We start from the raw sequence: 7,180 nt of genomic DNA, 5'->3' as shown, positions 1-7,180 counted from the left end.
AGACTGTATCAACGCCTAACTTGAGTCCACAATTCCCGGTACATCTGCGGTACCTATAGCAGAAGGGCATGAGGAGTGGGAGCGTATATGGGCAAGCCTCTGTCATGGACCAGACGTCCTCGTATTCGGTTCCTTTGTACTCTGGGGGAAGCCAAACATTAAGTGAGACACCGTAGTGAGATCAGGCTCTCATTAAAATAAAGATGTAAAAAAAACCCAATATTTTTCTGCCAATAGGGCAATTTTATCAGGGAGGGGGGATGGAGATTGGGGATTGTTTACTTGTTACTTGTTAACTCAGCACCTTTTTCGTTCATTGAAGAATATATTTCTGTACAGATTTTACTGAAAATTTTTTATGAAAGCCATAAAAAATGTAAATTTGAGGTTTTTAAGGTTACTCAAGCTTTGGAACTCGCCAATTATTGGCAGCCAGTTTGTCACTAATTTCACCCCTGATACATGGTGACCCAACCTCCCACCTCCTTCAATCGCAAAAATCTAAACTCATATTCAAGATAGGCGGGTATTTTATTTTCATCACAAGCCAGACAAATGAATAGGTTTTAAGTTGATACCAATAACTGTATTTGCTCAAAAATTGACGAATTTCTGATTCCACCGTATCGTGACACAAGCCTTCAGGCTCCGAGTGAATGTGTCCACGTAACGTGCAATGCCGGAATAAAGTGCGATGGCGCTGAGGAGTCCATGTAGAAAAGGGGAATAGTCACAAACTGAAAATCGGGACGGTATCAATTTTGAACGCATTTTGACTCATAACTCTTTTTTCTGTTCAACTGTTTGTTGATTATTATTGTTAGGTTCAACAAACATATCAATAAACCACCAGTCAAACAAATAAATATAATGAACTTAAGAGTCGACAAGCTTTTAAAATTGTCACCCTCACAATTTCCAGTTTGTGACTGTGCACTTTTTTCCCCGTGGACTCCTCGCATAGATCTCGTAAGGCAAGGCAGCAGAGGAAAATCGGATGAAATCGGTTGTAATAACAAAGCTCTTAATTAAGAGCAAGACCAAAATGTGTCATGACGCGGTGGAATCAGGTGGTCGTCAATATTGAGGAATATGTAGTTATTGATAATACAAAGAAATCCATTTATCGAGGATACAGGTCAAGATATTGGCAATTGAAGGATGTTGGGGTCGCTTGGTTTTAGAGATACAATTTGCTAGAAAATGGCCGCTAAAGTTGAGGGTTTTTTTCTTAGCTTGAGAGTCCGAGGAAACTGGCAATAGCTATGTCGTGCTTTTAGCTGGGCTGGAAACAACAAGTAATTGTGATTTTTTAAGACTGGTTGTTTTGTTTTTGTAAATAAGCAACTCACCGTGGACGACAATTAATTGTGATTACTGGGAAGACCCTCTGCTTACATTATTAATGTTTTCTTTGGGCGCGATTTACTTCGTCTTTTAGAAACATATGGAAAGTATCCGCAACTCTCCTCCTCCTCCTCCTCCTTCTTCTTCTTCTTCTTCTTCTTCTTCTTCTTCTTCTTCTTCTTCTTCTTCTGCAGGTGTCAGGTCTGGAGCAGACATTGACAACCATGGTACCCGTCTCCTTCTTGTTGTCTGTCTTCTTGATCAAATCAGTTTTAAATTTTCACTTCGCGTTATCCATTGCTAAGTTCTTCAGGCCATCTGTGTATGTTCTTTCTTTGTATTCTTCTGATTTTCTTGCCCTCTATCTTTTCACACAGCAGCAGTTTCTCTAGTCTATTTGATCAATCTGTATGGCCAAGGACTCCAAAGCGTCTTTTTCTGATGGGTCTGTTCATAGATGTTTCATAATCTACCATTTGTAGCACTTCTCTATTTGTTTTCCTCTCTGTCCCTGAGATTCTGAGTATTCTCCTTAAATATCACATTTCAACAGTATCCAGTCTTCTCTCTGCATACTGGTGTAGGCAAGGGTTAGCACTGCACAAAATGCTGGAATCGATGCATATTATATTCCAAGATGTTTGTCTCTTCTATGAAGTTTCGCGCCGTCAGCCAGGGGACTCAAAAGCAAGAGGGTCACGATAAAAAGATAATCAAATAAACGGTTTTTTAAATTTTTTTATCGTAGTTCTGTTTTGTTTTGGTGCGAATCCGAAATTCTTGTATTCTTGACAAATTGTGCGTTAGTATGTAAATCTCGTTATGTGTAAAGAACACTTACTATCTCTCTCTCTCTCTCTCTCTCTCTCTCTCTCTCTCTCTCTCTCTCTCTCTCTCTCTCTCTCTCTCTCTCTCTCTCTCTCTCTCTCTCCCTTTTTAACTCCCAGTGGAGCACAGGCTATCAACAGCATTACTCCAGCGAAGCTCGTCCCGAGCACCCCCCCCCCCACTCCCCCCATCCGTGCCCACGATGTCCTCGCCCTTTCAATCTCCGCTTGCACTGCTCGCCTCCATGTCATCTTTGATAACTCGACATAATCACGTAAAACAGATAGCCCTGCCCCCGTGTTTGCCAAGCTGGGCTATCTCGTCGACAAGTGGGCAATCTTTTACGTTCCGTGGGCGATGGGATGACCCAGGTACAGACAGACATTTTCCAATGTCCTGTTTGGAAAGACGTGTAGAGTGTAGGTGGCCACTACGGAAATGTTAGCCTCTTAACCCTATCCGTACGTCGTGTTTTACTATCGTATCCATATGACGTGAGGAATTCTGTGCCCTACTTTCCAAAGAGGAAATTTACTCGTTAATCTGATCCGTACGCTTTGCATAGCAGTCCGTCAAAATGATTTTTTAAAGAAACACCGAGAGTTTCAAAGAGATCTCCGTACTAGAAGTATTCTAAAATGTGAAGAATACAACCCTGGAGATACAAAATGACCCCAGGGCGTACAGATAGGGTTAAATGTTGCAAAAGTTGGCGCCGGTTATAATAAGATTGATCATCACTGTCCTACATTAATGCTAATGTCAGAGCTGCTAAAAAAAATCAGCAACTACAGCAACAGCAGTAACAACAACAACAACAACAACTTATAGCAATAAAACAGCAACCACCCATCGAACACATACTTACCAGGTACTCTTGTTGTTGCTCCCGGTGCGGCGTACAACAGATTCAAGCCAATACAAAACAGCCACAGAGATCTTCCAGGGTCAAGGACACCCATTATAGCAGATGCTAAGAATAGATTACCTTTTGACGTATTCAGCACTGGATAAAAATGTCAGATTAATAGGCCAGTTTAATGAGCAGCTGGAGGAAAACATGGAGAACAATATGAGCAATATGTGAGGCAGCGTGGTGGAATCAGGCTCTCGTCAAAAAAATGAAATCGAAGAAATCAGCAGTTTTCTCCCTGCAAAGCAATATTTATCAGATTTTGGTTTTTTGGCTCAACGCCTTTTATGTCCACGTACAAACACATTCCTTTGAGGATTTTACCGAAAACGTTAATTGCAGGCGCAAAAATATAAATTTACAGTTTCCATGGACTCTCCAGGTTTGGAATTTACCAAGCTTTGGCGGTCATTTTCTCGCTAATTTTACTTCTTAAATCAGGTTACCCCTACCTCCTTCAATCCAAAATATCTCCACTTCTATTGAAGATGGATGGGTAATATTTTCATTTAAAGCAAGACTAATGAACAAGCTTTAAGATGATACCAATAACCCAATATGCCCAAAAATTGTCTTCTTGTCTGTCTCGTACACATGTTTGTTTTTTTGTTTATTTGTTCAAGTAGGAGTTTTAAGCCCCATAAACGCAATTTAGATCCTCTAGGGGGCGCTCCGCCAGCCTGCCTGTCGGGGCCAACCTCAGCTGAGAGGGATACAACGTCCAGGACAGAGAGATGCTCGATCTTAGTTTTTCCCACACAGGATATGAAGTTGGGTCTTCTGCATGCGACCATAACCCTATCCGTGCGTCGTGTTTTACTATTGTAGGCCTATCCATACGCCGTGGGAAACTCTGTGCCACCACTTTCGAAAGAGGAAATTTACTCGTTAATCCGATCCGTACGCTTTGCATAGCAGTCTGTCAAAATGATTTCTTGAGAAATACTGAAATTTTCAAAGAGATCTTCGTACTAGAAGTATTCTAAAATGGGACGAATACAACCCCGGGGTACAAAATGACCCCAGACGTACGGATAGGGTTAAAGTGTCTAACCGCTACACCACATACACTGATGTTTTATTTTAAGTTTGTTTTACTCATCCAAGCTGTAGCTTACTGGTGAGGGCCTACCCCAGGGTTCCTCTCAGCTGCACACTCTTCCCTGTCTGTGTTGACGACCGGGCCACCTGACACGCCGGCAAACAAGCTGACGTCAGCAGTCAGTGCAAGCCAGGTAAATCAAGTCCTAGACAAATCTGACAACAACTGCTATAAGTGGAAACTAAACCCAAGTTGAACCAAGACAAATAACTTCGTCTTTGCGTAAAGTCAGAAATCTCCAAGCAAAATCTCATCATTTCACTTTCAGGAAGCCAAGTTAGGAAGTTGAAAACCCCGCCTACCTTGAAACCCCTACCTCGAGGTGGAGATACAATCTTCATACTAAAATCACATCTGGAGCCTGAAATCTAAGGTCAACAAGAAACGTAACCTTCGCAGACGGCTGGCTGGCCCGTCATGGGGAGCGGACAAGGACACTCTCAGACAGCTGTAATTATGTTGGCTATGTACGCTCTGTGATAGAATACAACCTAGACCTACAGACAATCTGCAGCTAGCAATTAATATCCAGACGTCCCTTGACAAGATACAGAATCAATATTGAAGATTTGATTTCAGGAGTTGATCAGTTCCAACTTCAGCCTATGGAATTCATATGAACCTGTAACCTGTGGAGAGAGACAGCAGTGGCGGAGTTGAGTGAGTTCTGCAAGAGACCGAACAACACACCATCCCAAGGTGAGCGAATAAACGGATCCAAGGAAGATCTACACTTGACTTAACCATTATACTAGAAGATAATATAGATCTACACGACCGTCTGTGTAACAAAGAGATATTTAAACCATTAAGACCAAAACTCCCCCCCCCCCCCATAAAAAACCAACAACAACAAACGCACCCACCAACATCAAGAACCGTAGCATCAAAACGTCCCTCAGAAAGGAGGGAGGGGATAAAATGTGACCCCAGAGGATAAGACAGCAGATTTTTTTTTAAAACCACTCCTATCCGAATAATTCAATCATTATCTACACCGATGGATCAAAACAATTAATGCAGGCTTTGGGATAAAACTAGAACACCCTGACAAAACGTGTGAAGAACTATTTATTGATACCAGTACCTTTTGCTCTTCTTGTACAAATTCTGTAGCTAAAGGACATCGCCATTGAAGCAGCCATCCTCCACCTTCCAACATGATATCCGTTATACATCCAGACAAAATCAAGGACACTGGGATCTTCACAGACAGAAAACGTTGCTCACCATGCATTTTGCGGTAAGAGGTTTAAGACTTGTTCTAAGCTAATTTTGGGTAGCTTATTTCAGAAACTTGTTTAGTTTTTGTGTACCACGTAGTCTTTGTTCAATGAAAAGTTTTGTTTTTTCAATAAGACAAAATTCAGGAGTTTTCAAAAATCCTGCTATGCTATATAGTTTTATTCAAGACTTCGCTTGAATGAATCAAAGTAATATGTTGAACCCTTAAATGTGTGAACTGTTATCCAAAATAAGAAAGTGATCAATGAAAGTTGAATCATGCCAATATATCTGTGCTATAAACGTATTAAAACACAACTATTTCTCTGCATGTGACCTACAAAAAATGTAACTCAATCGCCATCATTTTGACCTTCAATCTTTACAAGAGTATGCTAAACGACCTTGCAAAAGTATTGGTTTTCCTTTAAAGACCGCTTTTAGTCGTAAAATCAGTGATTTGAGATTTTGTAAAAATTGTGTGTTAAAGATGATAGTCAAATTTTTTCACATAAATCAACTTCAAATCCCAGTTGTTTTAGTCATCTAAAATTGTATGATTTGATAACGGTTTATCTGAAGTTTGGTTTCAAGATCGAAGGAAAATAATGATGTAACGGTAGTTTTACCATAGTGGTAAAAAGGAACTACTACAGTGTTTTGCGACATACAAGGACTGTTTTCTTTCCCGACATACCAGGTTTGTTACATGCACTGGGTGTATCTGAATACGATCTGAATAAGTGGAGACTTTTATTAGACAGTTCAAAAAAAAGTCTGAGGTATGTGCTTAACACCATTCACGTCGGCCAGTTCCTACTGGTTACTCAGTATTGCTTTAACCCTATCCGTACGTCGTGTTTTACAATATTATCCATACAGCGTGGGGAACTCTGTGTCACCACTTTCTAAAGAGCATATTATTATTATTATTATTATTATTATTATTATTATTATTATTATTATTATTATTATTATTATCATTATTATTATTTTTATTATTATTATTATTATTATTATTAGTAGTAGTAGTAGTAGTAGTAGTAGTAGTAGTAGTAGTAGTAGTAGTAGTAGTAGTAGTAGTAGTAGTAGTAGCAGTAGTAGTAGTAGTAGTAGTAGTAGTAGTAGTAGTAGTAGTAGTAGTATTATACTTAACGTCAATAAAAATCAGACACATTTGAATTGCGTGTTTCATGAAAAGTTGAAAACCCATTGAGCTGAAATTTTCCACACGTGATTGTGAACACTTGACGCTCCTGATCAGCCTGCATTTATGATCAGGTGCCCAGTTAATAAAGCTCAGGTCTTTTTGGTTAAAAACCGTGTTTTGTCATTTTTTTCGAACGTTTTTTTTTTTTTTAAATTTCATTTTATGGGTTTAATACATCTTTTATCTGTACCCAAGAATAAAACGTTAAAAGTTTCATTTCAAAAGATCTAAATCTAAAGATACAGCAGGCGGCGTTTAACGAACGAAGAGCGCAATCAGGCAGTTGGTATGCTGAGGGCCAAAACGCCAGTAGCGAATGTTGCAATGACCTTCAATGCGACAAGAGACACGATATATCGACTAATGAATCGTTTGCATACGTCTGGATCCGCGCAGGATGGTCCCCGGACGGGTCTTCCTAGAGCTACAACACCAGCCCATGACCGGTACATTCGGGTCTTGCACCTACGAGATCGCTTCCGGCCTGCTACCAAGACAGCCAGGGAGTGGCCGGGACGGAGAACCATAAGTGCCCCGACTGTGCGCCGACGCCTCA

The sequence above is a fragment of the Aplysia californica genome, unplaced genomic scaffold (genome assembly GCF_000002075.1).
Source record: "Aplysia californica isolate F4 #8 unplaced genomic scaffold, AplCal3.0 scaffold00137, whole genome shotgun sequence".
NCBI lineage: Eukaryota > Metazoa > Mollusca > Gastropoda > Aplysiida > Aplysiidae > Aplysia > Aplysia californica.
Note: the sequence above shows the minus strand (reverse complement) of the source record.